The 24,908-nt window shown below is 35.6% G+C and overlaps 1 protein-coding gene across 2 annotated transcripts in view; it reads right to left on the bottom strand.

Moving 5' to 3' along the window:
• Window positions 1–24,908, bottom strand: part of SYT4 (synaptotagmin 4) — a 68,793-nt gene that overhangs the window by 16,312 nt on the left and 27,573 nt on the right. For both annotated transcript variants that reach the window (XM_030292183.1, XM_030292186.1), the window contains exon 2: window positions 11,863–11,932. The gene's annotated coding sequence lies outside the window, so the exon portion shown is untranslated. The remainder of the gene's footprint in view (window positions 1–11,862; window positions 11,933–24,908) is intronic.

The raw sequence follows: 24,908 nt of genomic DNA, 5'->3' as shown, positions 1-24,908 counted from the left end.
GTCACGATCTCGCGCTCCGTGAGTTCGAGCCCGCGTCGGGCTCTGGGCTGATGGCTCAGAGCCTGGAGCCTGTTTCTGATACTGTGACTCCCTCTCTCTCTGCCCCTCCCCCGTTCATGCTCTGTCTCTCTCTGTCCCAAAAATAAATAAACGTTGAAAAAAAAAAATTAAAAAAAAAAATAAAATAAAAGATAAAAGAAAAAATAGAAAGAAGAAACAGGTGGTCCAATAGAATACAAATGATAATTTGGAGGATAGTAACCCAAAGATATCAGTAATTACATTAACTAAAATGAACTAAATACTGCTATTAAAAAGGGGTAAAATATTGTCAGACTGGAGAAAAGATACAAACCCAATGCCCCAACTCTATGGCAGTTACAAGAGATAAAATTTTAAAAGACAGAAAACATCAAAGTATAGTAAATGCACCTCCTGTACACCATCCAGAAGAGGGCTATAATATTTATTTTTCTGATATACATATATTAGATAAGTAGATTTTCAATACAGACAAAAAGGCATCAGGAAAGACAATAAAGGCTATCATAAAATGATAAATTTGTAATTATATCAGGAAGACAAATTCCTAAATTTGTATGTGCTCATTAATATAGCTTTGAGTTATATAAAACCTAAATTGAAAGAGTTAGATGAGAAATAGAGAAATTCACATCATTGAAGGAACTTTTTCCCAGGCTTTCTCATATCTGATAGAAGTAGACACAGCTCAATAAAAAACCTACAAAATCTAAATGAATTAATAAGTCTGAGCTAATTATCAAATTCCATATGTAATATTATTTCAAGTGAATATAAAATATTTAGTAAAACTGACTATAAGGTGCCCATAAACAAGTTTCAAAATACTTCAAAGGGCAGAAATAATTCGGTTTGTTCCCTAACCATAGAGGCATTAAGCAAGAAAGTAGTGGAAAATACTTTCTGAAAAACTCTACTGTTAGAAAACTAAGCAAAATCTGCCTAAATAGCCAATGGGTCACAGAAGAAATCTCAACAGAAATTAGGAAAAAAGTGTAAACTGAATGAAAATGATAACACTATAAAACAGAGATAAAATCTATGAAATACAGCTTAAAATGTGCTTAGAGAATATAGGGACTTCTATGCACATATTTGAATAGAAAAGAATGGGGAAAAGTGATCTCACTATTTATTGCAGAATGTTAGAAAATAAAAAGGAAATTCAACCCAAAGAATGTGAAGAAAAAAAATGACAGAAAAATAAATTAATAAGATAAAAAAATCTGGAGTAAAAAAGAAAAGCCCAACAAATCTAAAATCATTTTTGATAGGATTATGTTAATGATAATTTCTGACAACATTGACAAGAAAACAAAAGGGAGAGAAAAGTACAAATCACAAATGATACAAGAAAGTAAAAAAAGGCAAGCCACAGAGCAAGAGTTAGAGAATATATTTGCAATGCTTATTTCTGGCATAGGAATTGCATCCAAAAATATGTGAAGAAAAATAAATTTTTAAAGACACATTCCAATTTAAAATGGACAAAAGGATTGTAGAGACACATCACTGAGAAAGATATAATATCCCAGTGGCTAATGATCATATGAAAGGAGCTTAGCAGCAGCAGTCTTTACAAAATGCAAATTAAAACCACCCACAGGACAGTTCTACACAACCACTGAAAGGCTTAAAAGGGTCAATGAAGACAAAACCAAAATTTTTTTGACAATACCTAATGTTGATAAGAATGTGGGGCAACAGAAAGTCTTAAGCACTGCTTTTGGTCTTTATATTGGTACAAACATTTTGAAAAACTGTTTGACAGTATCTACTAAAGCAGAACATAGACCTAAGCTATGGCCCTGCAATTCCAACCATTGCTAACTTTTAAACTGAAATGACTACATCCAAGTACAAGAATGTTCCTAGCAGCATTATTCGCAGTAGACAAAAATTGAAACAACTAGATTCAATAAATAAATTTATATGCTAGAATACTATTCAGAAATGAAAAAGAACAAAATGTTGCTGTATATAACAAAGGTGAACCTCATAACTGCAATGTTGAATGAGAGAAACCAGATAAGAAAAATTAAACACAGGAAGATCCAACTTCTTTAAATTTCAAAAAAAACTCAAGAAAACCCAATCAATGTTAATAGAAGTCACATAGTAATTATCTCTGTAGGAGGTAAAAATTGAGATGAAGCACAGGACAGATTTCTGTGGTGTTAATAATATTCCCTGTCTTGGTCTGGACAGTAGTTACTAAGTATTTTGGATTTTCTTTTAATACATTAGGTTGTTCAGTAATACTTTGTGTACTATGTTGTATGTCTGTGTGTGTGTGTATTTCTACGTTTCAGTTTGCTACATATTTTACATGGGTAAATATATTTTCAAGGACAGGTACAAACACATTAGGGTAGATATTAAAGTAAATGCATGTAAGGGAGGAAAATATCACTGGTAATTGGATGTAAAGCAGAAAAATAAATTAGAGATGGACTCTGCATAATTTATTATGCAACTATGATCTTTCCCCCTCCCCAAACTGAGTATTCTGAACTTTAGTTTTCCCAGTACCTACTCAGTTTGAATCCTATTTCACAACGACCTCCACTTCCCCTATTGATTTACAGTAATATATCAGTTCTAAGCTGTTTCCTTACCCAGGTACAGATGTTATAAAAATAGATGGTATGAGGACTGAAAGTACTAGGAATCAGCTCTGCATATAAAGACTATGCAAAGAAAATGTATATTAAATGTGAACTTCTTGAACTTCTACATAAAATGAATATGCATTTTAAATGTTCTTCCCATGGTCTCAGCCTTACCAAAAGAAATGAAGAAGATTAAAGTCATACATTTCACCTGGCAATCCTAAAAACTCCACAACATGTGAGGAGTTGGATTATGTATATAATCAGCAAGGGGGAAAGTTCAGGGTGCTGAAACCATCATCTAGCATCAGATTGGAGGGATAGGAATGGGATGGTTTAGAATTCCATGACCTTATACTTCCTTCCAATTATTCAATGCTAAGAAACAATCCATTATCCCAGAGGAAAACAGCTCCAATCCTCACATAACTGAACCCATTCTGCACTGAGTACTGCTTGCAATGCCAGAAGTCCAGATACAGCAAAGCACATTCCAGAATAAAAAATGAAGGTGAAATGTGGCTTTGACATCATCATCCTTGCTTCATGCAAACTTTCTTTACCTTACAGAGTCACTCTTCACCAAGTTAGTATTCATCTGCTTATCGGTTTTTCCCTTTTTTCCTCCACAAAAGCATGCCTTCTTTCAGGTGAAAAACTAATAACTATTGCTCACAGCATACTTTGAAATAAAGTCCTTTTGTGACTTCTCTTGAGAAGATATGTATTTTAAATACTTATATCTGTGAATATAACCAAACATGCTTCTGTACCCCAGGAAATTAATAAAGGAGTGAAAAATAACCTGTCTTCCTACCCGAGCCTCTAAAATCACATAATTCAATGTAATCATGTAAAATCAATGTGATTATGCTACTTTATCTCTCTTCACAGTATCTCTTCTTGGAAAGCAGAACACATATTTGAGCAATATCGGGAAAATTAAGATCAATTTTTAAAGATATTTACTTAAGTGGGAAGGAAAAAAAAAAGACAAGAAATTGAAAAGTTTAACTTAGAAAATCATTTGATACTCAACAATGTATCCATAATCTGGAGAAAGAAAAAGTCAATGATAGTTTGGTTAAGTCTTTTAGGGCTCATGGACTCGATTTCTTCATAGACAGGGTGGGGTCACACACACACAAGACCAAGCAATTCTCAGATACCTTGATGGTATCCTCAACTCAATTCTGACACTACTAACCTGGAGATGATAACAGATTCCACAGATTAAAGGGCTTAGTCCTACAAGACTGTCCTCCACCCCCCACTCCAAATGCTGGTCACCACTGACACACTGGCTACACACCAAAGTTTCCTCATTAAAGGAATTTAATTTGCTAGAAAGGCTCACAGAACTCAGAGTAACACATTTACCAGCTAATTAAAAATATAATAAAGGATACAAATCAATAGGCAGATAAAGAGATATGTAGGGTGAGGTATAGGGAAAGGACAAGGAGCTTCCATGCTCTCTCAGAGCACTCCATTGTCCTGATCTCCACGTGTTTACCCGTTTACCCAGCCAGAAGCTTTCCACGCCCAGTTCTTTTGGGTTTTTATGGTGACTTCATTGCATAGTAATAATTGACTAAGCCATTGTCCAGGGGCTGATTCTTCCCTCCCCACAGTTTCAATCCTCTAATCACAAGATTGGTCTTCTTGGCAACCAGCTCCTGCCGGTTATATCAAAGTCAAATCATAACTATTAAAATGTTGTATTTTTAGAAGACTGACCACAGTGACACAGTTAGAAATAACTAAAATTAATTTAGTCTAGTTTGTACATTTTCCTGTCCCCCTCCCATTCTTTTTTGTAACTGATATATAATCTATTAATTAACTTTTGGCATCAAACGCATTTAGTCCATTTGAAGTGTAGTCGTGGCTCCCAGAATTGTTGATTTCTACTGAAGTTCTAGAAAATTATGAAGTGTCATCAAAACATTTAAGGTTAAACTTTATCAATGTCTAGAATGCAGCATGGGCCAAGAAACAAATAGAGAAAGGAAGAAAAGAAAACACACACACACACACACACACAATACAAAGGAGACAACAAAGGGTTGGAAAATCGGAGAAATGATAGCAAGAGTACTGGAGAAGGAAATAAGTTAGGCAGAGAGATAAGTGAGGAACTAATGAAGAAAGAGAAGAGAAGGAGAAGGGAGGAAAAGAAAAAAGAATTTCCTTTTGAGTAGAAAAGTTATATCTAATTTAGTAGTCCACCAGCAAATGGCTGGTTAGTAGCCACAGAAATATGCTTCTTTTTGACTCCTGCTATTATTATGCTCTGTTTCTTCTGTCTTCTCCTTTTGTCAGCTGTCTTTTTTTATCCTGGGCTTATTGTTAAATGTTTTATTTTTTTATTTAAAAATTTTTTTCTAATATTTTTATTTACTTTTGAGAGACAGAGAGACAGAGAGACAGAGCGCAAGATGGGAAGGGGCAGAGAGAGAGGGAGACACAGAATCTGAAGCAGGCTCCAGGCTCTGAGCTGTCAGCACAGAGCCTAAGGCAGGGCTGGAACCCACAAACCGCGAGATCATGACCTGAGCTGAAGACGGACACTGAACCAACTGAGCAACATAGGGGCCCCTTGTTAAACTTTTTATATTATCATACAGCAAAATTAACTTTTTTCTTTTTGTGTATGTTTCTATGAATTTTAACACACATGTAGATTATATAACCACTACCATAATTAAGATACAGTTCCATCACCCCAAAAAACTTCCTTGTTTTACACCTTTATTGTTATATCCCCCCCACAAAGTTGCCAAACTTTGGCAACCATTGATATGTTCTCCATCACCATAGTTTTATCTTTTTGAGAATTTCACATAAATGGATCAAATAATATGTATGATGGCCTTCTTTCACTCAGCATAGCATTTTATGAGAATCATCAAGCTTTTGCATGTATTAACAGTTTGATCTTTTTTATTGCAAAGTGGTATTAAATTTTATGGATGAACCATAGTGTGTCAGTAACCCAATAAAGACATTTGGGTTGTTTACAGTTTTTGTCTATTATAAAGAAAACTGCCAGAAACAGTCATGCTCAGGATTTTGTGAAAATCTTTTTATTTCTTTAGGGCAAATACCCAGGAGTTGGATAGATGGGTCTTGTGGTAAGTTTGTTTCATTTTATAAGAAACAGCTAAACCCTTTTCCAAAGTTAAATGTTCATTTTTGCATTTCTATCAGTAATACATGTGTTCCGGTGCACATCCTCACCAACAGTTGGTATTATTAGCATTTTTCATTTTAGTCTTTCTATTAGGTGTGCAAGGCGTATAGAGATATTGCATTTTGGTTTCAATTTGCATTTCTCTAGTGGTTAATTATATTGAGCATCTTTTCATGTGCTTACATCATTTTTGATGGAGTGTCTGTTGTTAAAAGATAAATTGAGGCACATTCAAATATTCAGGGCTTTCTTTGAACATACATCATTTAAAATTGGGCAGAAGCAAACAAAAAGTGGTTAGAATGCTCTACCAACAGGAGCTAGGGGCAAATTTTGTATAGAGAAGAATTAGAAGCAAAGCGATTATTTAATTGGCTACAGTTTAAGTGATTGCTTAATGTGGGGAAGCTAAATTTGTTGTTTGTGATTGGATGTTCTTAAGTTTCATTTTCTTGGATTCTAGTGCATTGACTCTGGCTTAGGTTTCCGTTTGCTACATAGGCTACAAAGACATGAGAGATTCCCCAGTCAACTGGCCTCCTTTGGTTAATTAATGTAACACTGTCAAATATTTAATTATTTTTTTAAAAAAATTTAATGTTTATTTTTGAGAGAGAGATAGAGAGAGAAAGCACAAGACACAGAGAGGCAGAGAGAGAGAGGGAGACATAGAATCTGAAGCAGGCTCCAAGTTCTGAGCTGTCAGTGCAGAACCTGATGCAGCGATCGAACCCACGAACTATGAGATCATGACCTGAGCTGAAGTCGGACACTTAACTAACTGAGCCATCCAAGCGCCCACTTAATTATTTCTTTAAAATTGGATTGTTAGTTTTGTTATTGCTGAGTTTTGAGATTTCTTTGTATATTTTGGTGGAATATATGTTATTTATAATATATAAAATATAAATAATTATAATATAATATCTATACTTATATATATACATTATAAGGGGAATATATATATATATTACATAGGGGAATTATATTTATATATATATATATACACACATATATATACAATCTCTTATGTGATTTACATATATGTTCCATGAATCTGAAACTTGTCTATGCATTCTTTTTTTAATGTTTATTATTTATTTTGAGAGAGAGTGTGTGGGGGAGGGGCAGAGAGAGAGGGAGACAGAGAATCCCAAACCGGCTCCATGCTGTCAGCACAGAGCCTGACACGGGTCTTTATGACCTGAGCCGAAATCAAGAGTCCGATGCTTAACCAACTGAGACACCCAAGCCACCCCTACTTCTTTTTTTTTAAATGTTTATTTATGAGAGAGAAGAGACAGAGAGAGAGTTGGGGAAGGGCAGAGAGAGAGGGGCATAGAGGATCTGAAGTGGGCTCCTCACTGATAGCAAAGAGCCTGATGTGGGGCTTGAACTCATAAATTGTGTGATGGTGACCTGAGCCACCCAGGTGCCCCTAAGAATTTTCTGACAGTTACTTTGGCAAAGCAAAGTTCTTTAATTTTGAAAAGTATAATTCTTTATCATTTTTTTCTTAATGAATTATAGTATTGCTGTCATTTCTAAGAATTCTTGATCTAACCCTAGTCCGGAACATTTTTTTTTTTAGGTTTTTTTTTTCTTGAATATAGTTGAGACACAATGTTACGTTAGTTTCAGGTGTACCACATAGTGATTAGACAAGTTTATAGATTATGCTCTGCTCACCACAAGGGTAGCATCTGTCATCATACAAGCTATTACACCACCATTGACTACATTACCTATGCAGTGCCTTTAATTCCTGTGACCTATTCTTTCCCTAACTGGAAGCCTGTATCTCCCACGCCCTTTCACATTTTGCACATTCCCCTACCTTAAGTTTTTTTTTTTTTCTTAATAGTTTCCTTTCATTTCCATTTATAATCTACTTGTAGTTAATGTTTTAATAAGGTATAAGGTTTAGGTTAAGCTCCACTTTTGTTTTTATATGGATTACCAACTGTTCTAATATTATTTGTTGAAAAGATTTTCCTTTCTTCCTTAAATTACTTTTGTGCATTTTTTTTGTCAAGATAACTGGCCACATTTACATAGGTTTATCTTGAACTCTTCAGTATATTCCGTTGATCTATGTGTTTATCCATTTGCCAAAACCACACTGTCTTTATTACTGTAGCTTTATAGTAAGTTTTAAGTTTTGGTAGTGTGGTTCTTTCAACGTTATTCTTTTTTTCCAAATTGCTTTAGCTGTTCTAGTTCCTTTAACCTCTCATATACATTTTATTTATTTTTGTAAGTTTATTTATTTATTTTGAGAAGAGGGGGGCAGAGGGAGAGGGAGAGAGAGAATCCCAAGCAGGCTCCATGCTGTCGGTGCAAAGCCTGATGCAGGTCTCAAACTCACAAACCATGAGATCATGACCTGAGCAGAAATCAAGAGTCAGATGCTTAACCAACTGAGCCCCCCTCTCATATGAATTTTAGAATTGGCTTGTCTACATCTATAAAACTCCAGCTGGGATTTGGTTTGGTGTTGTATAAGCTTCATAGATAACTTTGAGAAGAACTAACATGATTACTATGTTGAGTCTTTCAAACCATGATCTTGGTAACTCTCTCCATTTATTTAAGTCATTTTGATTTATCAACATTCTATAGTGTTCAGAATATAGCTCCTGTACATGTTTTGTTAGATTAATACCTAAGTATCTCATTTTTTAAGTTATTTAAGTGATATTGTGTTTTCAAATCTTGTTTTCCAATTTTTTATCATTTGTACATAGAAACATACAATTACACTTTTTATATTGACCTTGTATCCTAGAACCTTATAAAACTCACTTACTAGCTCTTGGAGTCTTTTATTATTATTATTATTATTATTATTATTATTATTATTCCCTGGGAATTTCTGCATACAATTTTATGACATTTATATTATCTTTGCAACCCATATATAAATCTAAAAGTATTCCAATATAAAATGTTTAGTTTAAAAAATTAATAGGAAGTACATATGCCAATGTCAAAGTTTCTGGGTTTTCTTGTAGTAAGGTAGGACTAAAGTCCATTTTAGAATACTAGCCCCAAATATAAATTGTTATCAGTCGTCTGGTTTAACCATGATTTAACAAAGGTTTAGCAAAGGAAAAGTGTACAAATGACTGTATGACACATATATATAAAAGATCTGTATCAACAAATGTTTCCCTGAAATGTAAGGGTTTAAACAGGCTTATTACACACAGAAATTAGATTTTGGGACAGGACAGAAGTGCTTAAAATACTGGAAATGGCTTGGGAAGAGTTTGTGGTACAGCTTAAACACCAAATTAAGAGATTTGTGCTTTTTTGAGTTGTCCATTCAATAAACATTTATTGAGTATGTCTCTACCTATGGGCTACTACAAGGACTGAAGCTAAAAGGGTGGATTAAACTGGGTTTATACAGAAGAAATATATATTCCAGTGAGGAAGATAAAGTTATAAACATCATCAAAGAATCACAATAACATGCAATAAGTGTTATAAATGGAAATGCACATTTACTCATTCTAACCAAGTGATTATTTGAAAATATAAGCCACCCCTGGGTGGCTCAGTTGGTTAAGTGTCTGAGTCTTGATTTTGGCTCAGGTCATGATTTCATGGTTCTCGAGATTGAGTCCTGTATCCAGCTCTGCACTGACAGTGTGGAGCCTGCTTGGGATTCTCTCCCTTTCTCTCTGCCCCTCCCCTGCTCATGATCTCTCTCTCTCTCTCTGTCTCTCAAAAATAAATAAGTAAACATTAAAAAAAGAAAATATTTTATGCTTTCAAGGGGTAAGGAGTGCTTATCTAAGGTAACTTTAAATGACTGTAACTCTTTCATAAGAGTAAATGAAGTTATTTCAATCTATTTCCCAAATCCAGTCATTCATGAATTATGCCTTTCCTGCCCAGAGATTATCAACCCATGCCAGCTAGTCTTCAGGTTATTATTAGCAGCACCGGGGTGGTCTTAAGTTTGCATTAAGTCATCACCAAAATTTCGTGCTGTTATGAATTTAGAATTCAAGCTCATTTCTAGAATTGTACACCTTTGTTAGACTCATTTGATCCCCATTTATGAAGTTAACAAAGAGAACGAACATATATCTATTGAGCATATGTAGGGACCAAAAAATGTTTTAGGAACTGTGGGATAATAGAAGCATAATGATGGTCCTTGCCTTTGAGGAACTGATATTCTATTAGATAAACAGATTTTATTACCACATTCTACCACAAGTGCTACCAAAAGGAATCCAGTTCTGTAAGCTTCTCCTTCTGGTTTTGTATTTTGATCATTTAATATTTACTATCGTTTTCGACTATTTCTAAAGTTTCCCTTTGCTGCTGTCCTTGAAAATGAATGACAGAGTTAAAAGGTATTGAGGGTAATTCTAACTGTGAAACCTGTTTTGCAACATTCCTCTGCCAGGTAATGAGTAAGAGTGGTCCTTGGTGTAAAAATGAAGAAAGAAAAATTTGTGTTCAGCATTTTCCTATTCACTTTCTACATTTCCTCCTTTTTCTTCTTCATCTTCTAAGCATCTGAAAATCTCAGAATTTACCACATGGCACCCACACTGAGTAAAGAATTTACCTTAAACCCAAATTTGGCTTTTCGCCTTCACTTTCCTCATCTTTTTAAAAAAACTTTTCTGGGCTTTTCCCCACCCTTGCTAGGACTTATCTGATTGATTAGATTCAATTCAGTATTGAGTCATAATGGCTTTCTGTAATTATTCCCCTTATGTTCTATTTATAATTTAGCAGATACTGTACTTGAAAAACCATGAGACTTGTAACATGAGACTTGTAAGGAAAAGATGAAAAAAGTTTTGAATGCTGTGGTAGGGACACTATATACAAAATCACATTGGTGACTCTTTGCTATAAGGATTGTCCCTGTCTTGATAATTCTCTGCATCTCTCTTTCAGCTGACTTTTCTCTGTGATCAGAGGAGAGGATATATGTTTTCTCTCTGTCATGAGATTTTGAAGTCTTTGAGCAGCTTGAAAAAACTCAGATGAATCTTGAAAACAAGGGTTTATTCAAGAAGGCAGGGATGAAAGTAATTTTCCTTTGTTACTTTTGCAATATCTTCAATAACTCCGGAGTCAAAACTAAAACCTGAGAACAGATAACTGATAATAAATAATGTTTCCTTATCTGCCTGGGCAGCAGCTTACATGTATAATGTGGTTCTTTGTATTTGTGTATGTACCACAAGCTGCATTTTCTCTTCCCAGGTCTCTGTAGATTTAGTTACAATCATCCAATCTTTGTGTCATTTTTATGGTCCCTTGTGATGTTGTGATGTTTGCTTTAGTCTACCTTGTGTCAGTATCTATTGAGGTTTCACTCTGAAGCACAGTATTAGAAAAATAAAAATATATTCTCTTATTTTTCTACATCACCAAACTTGGTAAGGATGACACTTCCATGCCATACTTGACCTCTTCTATAACATGTACAATGTATTGTGTTTCTTGCCTATTCTTGGTATTTTATTTTTTTGTTTTATTAGGCAATGTGTATTTTTATAACTCATACAATACAGATCAATATGTTAAAAATTTTACACTGCCATTCTCTTGGCTTCTTCAAAATCCTGGGCAAGCAATCTAAAATGATCCTACATTTATGTTGAAACCTCATATGCTTATTTGTGATGATTGCATCAACCCAAAATAACAACATCATTAATATCATTTCATGAACATTAGTGAAAATTTCCAAAAAACAAACCCAGCATTGTCAGTATAACTGTTTGGTAGGAAAAGTTTGAAAAGGCTACAGAGGACAGTGGGCACAATGTTTACCTCTAAATGAATCAGAAGGGTATAAAATGGTTACAGTGGGATACAACATGAGGTTTATATAATTCCATTCCTTGACAAACCTTATTATTGAATATATTTAATATTTTTATTAGAGTATTAATAGATCTATTTTATAGATGAGGATATTAAGGCACAGCATAGACACTATAGGGGTTTCCTCTTTTGTAGCTTACCTACCTTTACAAATATACCGCTAAAAAATGCATTCCACAGATGTTGATGGAACTGATAAGTCCCTGAAGCCACACTGGAAAATAAAAAGATAAAAATGACTTTGTTTACACTGCATACATTTTTGTTAACTTTTGTTTGTTTTGTTAACTTTTGTTAACTCAACTTTTGACCTTGTTGAGGCAATGTGCTTTGTTGCTATACTGTCTCCTCTCCAACCTGCATAGGCACTCTGGTAGCCAACCAAAGTGATGAAGAAGAAAGGAGAATAAACCAATTATGACATTTAAAATTTACTGCAAAGTGTTTGGAACCCCTTGAAGACAAAAACTTTATGAAAGTATCTGAGGTTCTAAGAAAGTATTGTCTGTTCTTTAGGTACCTCATACACTATAATTTCCCACAGTTTTCTAATCAGCTGAGTAACACTGGCACACAATATTTTTCAGAGCAATGAACAATTTAGCCATAAGAATATTGCTTCATTTATCTATTTTTATAAAGAACAGTGTCCTTTCACTTCTAATATATTTTTTTATTATTTATTGTCTCCTCAAGCAAGTTGAACACATGACTCATAATTGAGAGATAGTTCTTTATACATGTGCATCATCTGATGGCTTTGATTGAGGATGATGATGCAGAATGTGTAAAGTATCTGCATTAGTCAATAGAGCAGCAGAAGATATGACTGGAAATGAGTGAATCATCAAGTGCAACTTCTGGCTTCTATGAGCAACTTCAGTTCCCATTTGCATTAATGCAGCTTCCTCTCAAATAGCTGTGGATTTTAATAAGATAATAAAATCATGTAATTTTAGAGCTGAAAAGACTTCAGAGATCTTTATACTCTCTTATTTAAAATCTTGGTGGAGACATAATCACTCAGGGTCATAGAGTTTTGGTACAAGGTCATACACATGGTAGAATCCAGTTTGAACCACACTTTTTCTTTTTTTAATCAACCAATGCTATCTCCGTTCAAAATATCTCTGTTCATCTGTCTCTCTTATTGATAAACATTCAAGGAAGTTGAAATAATTTTAAGTTATGTTACTCTGTTTAAAGTTATAAGAAAATGCTGGGGAAAAACACAAATTATTTCTTCTCTTCATTTTTGAGATACTTGAATCTACTTTTGCTGGATATGTACTTCAGAAAATTAGATATAGTCTATAATTAATGTTTAATATTACAAAAGGAAAAATAAAATTTATTTCCTACATGATGAAAGTCAACTGGAAGAATCCAAACCTCTGCAAGATGTCCCATTAAAAGCTGTACCCATTATCATCTAAAATTAAAATGCTCCTTCTTGTTACAAGCATTATTCTCATTGCTTCTCTGTGCACATTGATATTTATGGATCAATATGTAATTTAGTATCAGTATGTTTAATCATAATCATCCAGAGTGCTGTGTTTAGCTGAACCTATAAAATGTACTATAATGATTCTAAAATGTTTAATTTAAGAATCACTGCCTCTGTGCATATGAATCAGAGACCTGTGTTTAATTATTGATAGCAATTAGTACACAGAAGCAGACAAACACCATCTGGTGGTAGAAATGGTTCTATAGCTGTACCCCTTTCACTCTTGGTTTTAAAGTAATGCATCATTGATTGTGTTCCCTTACATGAGAAAATTGGTTTCCTTTCTATACCCCAACTATTGGAATTTCTATCCCTTTAGACCCCATGGTATCAATAACCATTTTTCTCTGACCTAAGATAAAATTATCAAAACTATGGGGGTGGCCAAGTGGGTTTGGTTGTTATAATCAGACTTCAGTGAAAAATTTCAGTAAGAATTCTTCATTCTGTATGCATCTCATGAATAATAATAAGAGTGATATTAAAGTGGGTGAAACTTAAGGTCAAACATTCAGAACAAAAGGCAATGCTCAACATAAAACCTTCGAAGATACTAAATTAACTAATTAGGTGTGTGTTTTACTCAGACAAGAACAGGTGTACATGTATACACATATATGCAAGCCTGTGTATGTGGCTTGTATGGCTTATGTAGACAGACTTCTATCTAATGAAATTTAGAAAAGTGTCTGAAATAAGGGTAGAGGAAACTACCATGACTGTTTTTAAAGGGATCCACCATTGTCATCTTACCTTTGTACCTTTTGATCTTTCAGACCGACTGCTTAAATATCACAGGAGACTGTGCCACCAGGGTCCCAGAGCTGATTCCTTTTTCTTTCTGTCTCTTACTGTTTAACCCAAACTGTGTAGCCTGCAATGCACACTGGGCATAACTGAGCTATACATGTATGAAGATCTTAATCCTGCCAGCCCTCAGGACAGCAATGCTCAACATAAGGTAGCCCACTCTCCTGGGTAGCCCCTCCGGCATTAGATAGCCTCATCTAGGACTCCTCAGACCAGGGTTTAATGGTTCACTACAAGGTCTCCACTATAACAGGCATACTGAGTAAAATCAGACTTTCTATTCCACTTCCCTGAACAGAATGAAGCCAGGAGGAGGTGCCATCACACAAACACATATTCAGCAGCCAGGGACAAAGTGACAAAATATTTAATAGTCTTTCTTGGGATGGGGGGGGTTAAGGAACTGCTGGAAGAACTTGTGGGCCAGATGTAAAAAGCACTACACCCAGGTCAAAGTGCAACTAAGATGGAGGATGAAGACTTGGGAGGAGTCCCAGGCTGAGATCTTAAATGTTGGACTATACTTAATTTGGATCTCTCTGTCTTTACATACATTGGCTACTTCTAGCCATCAGAAGCTGGTAAGTCCTTAGGTGGAGGGTGGAGTCCAAGCTGGAGGATGAAATCAATAAAAGCAATTTGTCCATTCACAATGGGGCTCTAATCTCAGGGAAGGAAGGGCTTGCAGGAGTTCCAAAAGCCCCACCCATTATTGAGGGATCAGTATAATACACTAGTCTGAAAGGAGGTCTGTTATAGCAGGAAGAATGCTTGAGAATTTCCAGAAAGTAAGAGGAAATCAAGGCACAATTAGGTTTCTGGCCTAGTCCAGCAGATTTAGACCACAAAGACATGGGGACCTATGGTAATGTCTCAGAGGCCACTTGTAAGAGCAGTAGTTAAGCAAGGAAAATCTGGGTCCCCCAACTCAAAATAGATCTAATTTATCTATTGTGCATAGTAGGTACCTTTCATCTACTTGGTATAGGATAGTAGACTTTCATGAAAGATTTCACTTGAAGAAAATGCTCAATCATTAAAAAAGCCTCTAAAAAATACTTGACTGGTCCACAAAGGTGATGGGAATGCAGCATCTCAGAAGCCAGGCTGGATCCTGTTCAGGTGAGCAGCATGACTCACCTCCAAAGATGGATGGTGACAGGCTTCTGCTGCTCTTGTGACAGGTTGAGGAACTGAGGTAGCCTTTGCAGAGATGACTGTGTAAGAAAGAGAAGAGCAAGGGGATGGGCAGGGGCTGCTGAGACAAACAGACACTCCTAGAGGCAGTGCAGAATAATGAGTGGGTTGGGTACATGGGATGCTGTCTACTGTGCTCTCAGGGACTAAGGCTGGAGAACAGACTGCTGTAAATGACCTCTGCCAGTTGCGGGGGATTTGATCAGACTCTGATTCTACAAGGAAAGGTACATGGGTTCTTCATCCGATCTACTGACTTAATTCAATTTCCATGAAGAGGTTAAAAGCATCACAGATCACTGTACTATTTCCTTTATACATCGTCCCTGAACTATAGATAATTGTAGCTGCAGCTGTTCATGAAATATTCATTTATTCAAACAAGGCTTAAGAAAAGTCAAGACCAATGACATATTTGCAATGGGGCAAATATGTTCAAAAGGTCATTCACATAGTATCCCCCAAAAAATATCCTGACAGAGGATATAAAGAGATAGTAATTTTTATTATAGAAAAATAACAAATTGAGCCAGATCCTTGCTGCTAGGAAGAAATTCTAATTATATTTTTCCAAAAAGATGCCAAAAAATGGATGCATTCTTACATTGTAAAAACAAGTCTTTTTTTTTTTTTTTGGTAACCTTTGCATTTCATGGCAGTAACCCCTCTACCAAAATAATTTGCACAGATTCCTACTGTAATAACCATGTAGGAGTAGGGACTTGGAGGATTTGTTTTAATGTCCAGGACATATCTTTTTGAGATTGCATCAAGTTTCTCATTCAATTCCTGGCCCTTTCTTCCCTGATTTGAGAAGGTCCCTTTGAAAATCTAATTGCTTTAAGAAGGGGAGTTCATAAGCAGGCTGATGGAAATAAAAGGGTGGCTTATCCAATTAGAAGTATGATAATTCAAATGAGCAATTAAAGTTAGAAATTATAGAGAGAATTCCATCTCAAGACTGTAATATAAAAACTTGTATGAGTTTCTAGACTGTTGGTCTGCCTTATGGAATTGGGACTTGCCAGCACCACAAGCATACACAGCAGCCTCCTGCCTTTCCTGAATGGTACACTTTTGGGAGTACTGTAAGTGGATTTTGGTAAGTGATTTCACCAAGATGGCAACACAGGTTGTTCCTGACTTCACTCTCCCTCACAAGAAAAACAATTTACAACTATCCAACAATAAGACACCACTGAGAGAGTTCTAGAACACAAGGGTAAGGCTGAAACACCCCATTGCACAACACTGCCCCTTCTCCAGTTAGTACAGCACCACACAGAGAGGTTTTTCCTGAGCCTTCAGTTCTTCCAGTGGAAAAAGAGAATGCAAGAGGGTACAACCAGTTCTCTCCTGCATTGTGGGTTACAGCCATGGGCATACCCCATTCCCACTCTCAGAGCTTAAAGAGTTGCCTCCCTCCACTAGTAGATTAAGACAACAAGGTGATGTTATTTATGCCTGTTAGAATAGCTATCATCTAAAAGACAAGACATAACAAATGCTGACATACATGTAGAGAAAAGGGAGCCCTTATACATCGTTGGTGAGATTGTAAACTGGTACAGTCACTATGGAAAACAGTATGGAGGATCCTTAAAAAATTAAAAATAGAACTACCATATGGTCCAGCAATTCCCCTTCTGAGAATATATTCAAAGGAGTTAAAATCACTTACTTAAAAAGATATCTGCACCCCCATGTTCCTAGAAACATTATTTATAATAGCCAAGGCAGGGAAAAAACCTGTGTCCATCTAAGGATGAATGGATAAAGAAGTCATGATATATACATCATACACACACACACACGTGCACAATACATACAATAACTTATATTATATTATATTATATTATATTATAGTGTAGTATAGTATACTCACACACAATGTGATATTATTCAACCATTAAAAATGAGGAAATCCTACCATTTGTGACAACATGGATAAACTTTGAAGGGATTCTGCTAAGTGAAATAAGTCAGAGAATGATAATACCATATGATCTCGCTTATATGTAGAATCCAAAAACAAATACACAAGCAAAAATCTCAGAAAAAGAGAGCAGACTTGTGGTTACCAGATGTGGAGGTAGGAGAAGAGGTGATTGGAGGAAGATAGTCAAAGGTAGAAACTTCCAGTTAGAAGATAAATAAGTACTAAGGATGTGATATACAACATGATGACTACAGCTAGCACTGCTTTATAATATACAGGACAATTGTTAAAAGAGTAAATATCGGGGCACCTGGGTGGCTCAGTCAGTTAAGTGTCTGGCTTCAGCTCAGGTCATGATTCGGCGGTTCATGGGTTCGAGCCCTGTGTTGGTCTCTGTGCTGACAGCCCAGAGCCTGAGCCTGCTTCAGATTCTGTCTCCCTGTCTCTCTGCCCCTCCCCCACTCACACTCCGTCTCTCAAAAATGAATGTTAAAAATTTTTTTAATTAAAAAAAGAGTAAATCTTAAGAATTCTCATCACAAAGAGAAAATATTTTCTTCCTTTTCTTTTTTATTGTATCTTTAAGAGAAGATGGATGTCAGCTGAGCCTATTTGTGGCAATCATTCGACAATATGTAAATCAAACCATCATGTTCTATGCCTTGAACTTATACAGTTATATATGTCAACTATTTCTCAATAAAACTGGAAAGGAAAGGAATGATAATAAAAAAATGTCATTTCTGGAGAAGAATTTCAGAACCCCTATATTTGAAGGCTGAGGTCAAACTGAGTTCCTGAAAAAGGCCAACTAAATATTTGCAATTCCTGACCATTATTATTGACCTGCCAAAGCGTCACCAGAGGTATGTGATATGAATCAAAAGCAAACTATAGCCTGCACAAAATTAGATCTATGGTTTTCACTGAATGATAACAGCAAAATCCAGAGAAATTTCTGGTATATATTTTTTAAAAAAATCTTAGTAAAACAGTTTAAATGTAATGTTTTTACATTATAGTGGAAGGTAAAGAAATTTTACAAAACAAATAGGTCATAATGAAATCTCATTAAAAGTGTTAAGAGCATGGGATACTTGGGTGGCTCGGTCGGTTAAGCGTCTGACTTTGGCCTAGGTCATGATCTCATAGTTTGTGGGTTCAAGCCCTGCAGTGGGGGCTCTATGCTGACAGCCCAGAGCCTGGAGCCTGCTTCTGATTCCCTCTCTCTCGGCCCCTCCCCCACTCACACTGTCTCTGTTTCTCAAAAATGAATAAATGTTTAAAAATTAGAAAAAAAAGTATTAAGAGCTTATAGAACAATATACTATAGTTAAATTATTAAAAATGTAGCCCCATAATGCATTAGAATTTGCACAACTATATCTCTTAAAATAATTGAATCTTAAGATTTGGAGATATTTTAAAGGTCTCTAGGCTAATGGTCTCTAGGCTTAAATATCCACAATTCTTAGAGAGGGCCACTGGTTCCTGAACACACCCAGGGGATCATGAGATAAATAGCATCATAATTAAAATTTGGCCTCAGGAACCATGTATATTCCACATATGCCACTTACCAATTATATAAATTTGGCAGTAACTTGATGTCTGCAAGAATCTGTTTCTTTGTTTGTAAAATGGCCATAATAATGGTACAATTAATCCTCATTATTCAGATTCTATATATTGTAGATTTGCCTACACACTAAAATCTATGGCAACCCCAAAGTCTATATTTGTGATGCTTTCATGGTCATTCACAGACATGCACAGAGCAGTGAAAAATTTGAGTTGCCCAATGCTCATGTCCCCAGCTTATGTCAAACAAGGTGATACTCTTCCTCTTGTTTCAGTTCTCCTCTTATAAACAATTGTCCTTTTCATGATATATTTAGTGCCATGTTTTACACATTTCTATGATTCTTCTTAGTGATTTTGCTGCTTAAAATGGCTCCCAACCATAGTGCTGAAATGCAGTCTAGTGTCCCTAAATACAAGAAATATATGAGGAACCTTATGGAGAAAATGTGTTCTAGATAAGCTTCATTTAGGCATGAATTATAGTGCTCTTGACCTTGAGTTTAATGTTAATAAATAAACATCATACATTAAATCAGATGTCTTAAAACTGAAACATACATAAAATGTGGTTGTGTATTGATTGATTGATGAAAATATTGTAACCAGAGTCTAACAGGAATGTAACTTTGTATTTCCCATAAGAGCATTGGTTCAGTGTCCACTAATTCACAGCTCTTGGAAAGTTTATAGAACATTAACTACCATAGGTAATTGGAATCTATTATACTTAGCTCACGTAGTAGAAATGCACTTTATTTTTAAATTATTTGTATATTTTTAAACCTTATTGGTTTTTTTTTGTTTGTTTTTTGTGTGTGTTTTTTGTTTTTTGTTTTGTTTTGTTTTGTTTTGTTTTCGGATAATGCATTTTAGGGACACCTGGGTGGCTCAGTTCGTTGAGCATGTGACTTTGGCTCAGGTCATTATCTCATGGTTCATGGGTTCAAGCTCCACATTGGGCTCCCTGCTATCAGCCTGTCAGCAAACACCTCACTTAAAATACTGTCTCTTTTTCTCTGCCCCTCCCTCACTTGCACCTTCCCCCAAATAAATAATTGTGTTTTTTTTTTTTAAAGTGCCTTGGTAGAGATGACTCTTGGTTGAGGAACTCCCAGATAGCTTCAGGATGGGAGCTGGTCACCAGAAAATCCAACTGAGTGATTAGAAGTTTGGAACTTCCAGCCCTACCCTTGGACCTTCAAGGAGGGGCAGTGAGTTCAGTCACTAATGACCAATGATTTAATTTATCATGTCTATGTAATGGAATCTCCATCAAAACCCTGAACAAAGGGTTCAGATAGCTTCCGGAGTGGTGAACCATGGAGGCTTATATCTCTTCCTCTATACCTTGCTGTATGTATCTCTTATTCTGGGTAGTTAGTGTCAGAATTGAATTAAATTATAGGTCACCCAGCTGGTGTCCAAAGAGTTGCAGAACTTCTTAGTGTGGAAAAAATTCTACACACATTTTATGTCAGAAGTGTTTTAAGTAGAAATAGATCAATTTGTTATCTATGTCTTAATTCAAGTGTCTATTGCAATGTTAGCCATGAAAACCCTGTGTCCCCTTATTAGAGAACTCCTTTTGGAACTGGGTCAACAAACACATTCAGAGTATCCATTGAACATGTTAATTCACTTAATCTGTTACTGATCCTGACAAGGAATAACTTCTCATTCTTCAGTGTCTTGTGGCTTGTTCCGGGGAGGTGGGGAAATCGGTGTATGTTAACCTTTGCAGTGAGTTGGTACAATGAAAAGAGTGCTTGGGAGCACCTGGGTGGCTCAGTCAGTTAAGCATCTAACTCGGGATTTCAGCTCAGGTCATGATCTCAAGGTTCATAAAATTGAGACTTGCATGAGGCTCTGCACTGACAGCACAGAGCCTGCTTGGGATTCTCTTTTTTCCTCTCTCTGCCCCTCTCTAGCTAGCATGCATGTACTCTCTCTTGCTCTCCTTCCCTTTCTCTCCCTCTCTCAAAATAAATAAATAAACATTAAAAAAAATAAAGAAAAGAAAAAAGGGCTTGATTAGTATGGCAGAAAGAAATTAAGAGTTCACCATACTTGTGAACACTTTCTTCTTCCAGGAAACAACCAGATAACATTTCCTAGCTTTTTTTGATTTTAAATGGAATTTTACCAATGTAATATGAGTAGAAGTAAAGCCTGCCACTTGGGGACCTGGCTTATAAATCTTCCATATTTTTCCTCTTATACTAGCTTGATGCAGATAGGGACAGTGACTTTGGAAGCTACTGGTGAAGCCTGTGTCCTTTATTCACACTTTGAATAAATTGCCTACTGATTAGGAACACCTTCTTTGGACTTTACCTGAATGAGAAACTTCTATCAGATATTAGCTATTGCACATTTTAGTATTTGTTGCAACAAACAAAATTAGTTAATATAGCTAGACTTTTGAGGACAGGAATTCTGTTATGAGCTCTATTATCAGATAGAGATGAGGTTTAAACTCAGATGAGGTATTTACTCTTGCCATATTTTGGCATTCTCATCTGTAGAACAGCACTAATTATGCTTTTTCAACCCATCCTACAGGATCACAGGAGAGCTCTAATAAGATAATGGAACAGAGAGAATACTGAAAAGCATGACATATGATATGTGTGCAGAGAATTATAAAATAATTTGGGGTGTCCAGGTCTCTTAAGTGACCAATAAACTGAATTAATACATCCACTCTGTGACCAACTGATCTTGCTTCTACATATGAATGATTTCCTGCTCAGCTTCTGAAATTCTAATTAGTATAGATGAAGCATCATGATGTTCTGAAGAGAGAGTTAGCACATGGTTCCATATATCCCTGCCTCTCACACCACAGCATGTAGATACTGCCCTGTGCATGCTCATTCAAAGGGAAAACACTAAATTAAAAAACAAAGTCAATCATAATCTAATCTATAACTTTAGTCAGGCCTAAATAAGATTAATCTTACTATAGTAGACCTGCAAATGAGAAAAACACCAATGTGTGATATGAGGACTCAGTAAGATGATGCTGATGGCCTGACTCTGGAAACCCAGAACAGTGCTTTCAAATTCACAAAATCACATTTCCATTTCTTTCATTATAATTGCATATATAGAATTATATATGTAAAATTGAATATACATATTCTTTTTTTAACTAAAGAGCAGCAATATTGATTTAAATTTTCTGTAGGTTATAGAAAATGTTTCCTATCACAAATAATAAGATTTAAAATCCACACTGTTAAAAATTACCTGATAGAGTAAGACAAAGTAAGCTATCCCTGAGGCATCACTGTAGATATCTTGATATTTCACTTGTCTCATCTCAGTCCATCTCTTTTAGCAATGCTTTTCAACCATATACATTTCAAAACTCATTATTATTTATTTTATAAAAAGGACATATTGTTATATGTAATCTTTTGAGAGTGATTGTTTCCACTTAATATTGTATTGCTGTGTTCATCTTGTGATGTTAAATCACTGTCGTTTATTTGTTTTGATGGTTGTATACTATGATAGGTAGAATAGTGGCAACCAAAGATGTTGCTGTCCTAGTCCCAGGACCTGGGAATATGTTAAATTACATGGCAGAGGAGAATTATGATCATAGGTGAAAATAGCATCGCTAATGGCCTTGTAGAATTATTCTGGATTATTAGGATGGGTCCAATGTAATCACAAGCATTCTTATGAGTAGAAGAAGGAGGCTGGACAAAGTATATCAGAATTATATAATGTGAGAGGGACACCACCAGGTATTGATGGCCATAAGAGGGAAGGGGGCAAAGAGTCAAAGAATATAGGTAAACTCTAGAAGCTGGAAAAGAAAAGAGAAGAAAATGGATTTTTCCCTTGAAAGGAACAACCCTGCTAACACTTTGATTTTGGCTAGTAAGACTATTTTAGACTTCTGATCTCCAGAACAGTAAGATAATAAATTTACATTGCTTTAAGTCAAAGTTGTTGGTAATTTCATATATCAGCATTGGGAAACTAATTGGTAACTATTCAATGGAGTGAATATACCATTGTTTATTCTTCTACTCTCCCACTGAGGGGTGCTTATGTTGTGTCCAGGCTATTGCTACTGTGAACAGTGATTCTGAGAACATTCTGGTACACATCTCCTTTTGTACATGTAGACATTTTTCTTTTAGATATTTACTTAGACATGAAATTGTTGGACCAGTGGATGTAAAAATGGTCAAATGTAAAAGGTATATTCAAACTATTATCCAAATGGTTGCAAAAATTTTCATTCTTACCAACAATATATAATGTATTATGTAGTTCTACAACCTTCATCTTATAAAATGTTTAATATTCTACTTTTAATTAATAAGACATAAAACATACAGATTGCTGGAATGATTAATTTTTAGTTTTGTATCCTTTCTCATTAAATAAAGAGGAAAATAAGATTATGATGTCTAACAAAATTAATGGAGTTATGTCTAAATTTTTATAGATTGTTCTTTTTTTGGAAAGTCTTTAATGTTAACATTGTGTTTCTTTTTAAATTTTGTAATAATTTATTGTCAAGTTAGCTAACATACAGTATGTACAGTGTAGTCATGTCTTTTGAGAGTAGATTCCCGTGGTTCATCACTTACATACAACACCCAATGCTCATCCCAATAAGTGCCCTCCTCAATGCCCATTTCCCATTCTCCCTAACCCCCCAAACCCCCACCCCCATCAACCTTCAGTTTGTTCTTTGTAATTAAGAGTCTCTTACGGTTTGCCAGGGCACCTGGGTGGCTCAGTCGGTTAAGCGACTGACTTTGGCTCAGGTTATGATCTCACGGTTCGTGGGTTTGAGCCCCGCATTGGGCTCTGTGCTGATGGCTTGAAGCTTGCTTCCGATTCTGTGTCTCCCTCTCTCTACCCCTCCCCAACTCGTGCTCTGTCTCTCTCTCATTCTCAAAAATAAATAAACATTAAAAAAATTAAAAAAAAAGATTCTCTTATGGTTTGCCTCCCTCTCTGTTTGTAACTTATTTTTCCTTCCCTTCCCCTATGGTCTTCTGTTAAGTTTCTCAAATTCTACATATGAGTAAAAACATATGATATCTGTCTTTTTCTGAATGACTTATTTCACTTAGCATAATACCCTCCAGTTCCATCCACATTGTGGCAAATGGCAAGATTTCATTATTTTTCATCACCTATTGGTGTTCCATTGTATACATGTATATACGTTATATACACCAACAGAGCAAGAGGCTTCCCTTTTCTCCACATCCTCGCCAAACATCTGTTGTTTCCTGAGTTGCTAATTTTTAGCTGCTCTTACCAGATTTAGTATCTCAATGTGGTTTTGATTTGCATTTCCCTGATGATGAGCAATGTTGAGCATCTATTCATGTGTCTGTTGGCCATCTGGATGTCTTCTTTGGAAAAGTGTCTATTCATGTCTTCTGCCCATTTCTTCACTGGATTATTGGTTTTTCGGGCGTTGATATTGGTACGTTCTTTATAGATTTTTGATACTAACCCTTTATCTGATATGTCATGTGTAAATATTTTCTCCCATTCCATTGGTTGCCTCTTAGTTTTGTTGATTGTTTCCTTTGCTGTGCAGAAGCTTTTTATCTTGATGAGGTCTCAATAGTTCATTTTGGCTTTTATTTCCCTTGCTTTCAGAGACATGTCAAGTAAGAAGTTGCTGAGGCCAAGGTCAAAGAAGTTGTTGCCTGTTTTCTCCTCTAGGATTTTGATGGTTTCCTGTCTCACAAATAGGTGTTTCATACATTTTGAATTATTTTTGTGTATGATATAAGAAAATGGTCCAGTTTCATTCTTCTGCATGTTGCTGTCCAATTCTGCCAGCATCATTTGCTAAAGAGACATGTCTTTCTCCCATTGGATACTCTTTCCGGCTTTGTCGAAGATTAGTTGGCCATACATTTGTGGGTCCATTTCTGTGTTCTCTATTCTATACCATTGGCCTATGTGAATGTTTTTGTGGCAATACCATACTGTCTTGTTGATTACAGCTTTGTAGTACAGGCTAAAGTCAGGGAATAGATATTATCACGTTTCATTGAATCACTTAGGTCTCTAATTCTCCCCTCATTGTGTAGTAATTTCCTATCTCTCTTTTTCTCAGCTTCATCATTTTCCATAATTTTATCTTCTATT

This window comes from Lynx canadensis, chromosome D3, assembly GCF_007474595.2.
Source record: "Lynx canadensis isolate LIC74 chromosome D3, mLynCan4.pri.v2, whole genome shotgun sequence".
NCBI lineage: Eukaryota > Metazoa > Chordata > Mammalia > Carnivora > Felidae > Lynx > Lynx canadensis.
The sequence above is the reverse complement of the archived record's forward strand: the minus strand, read 5'-3'. Positions and strand labels throughout refer to the sequence as shown.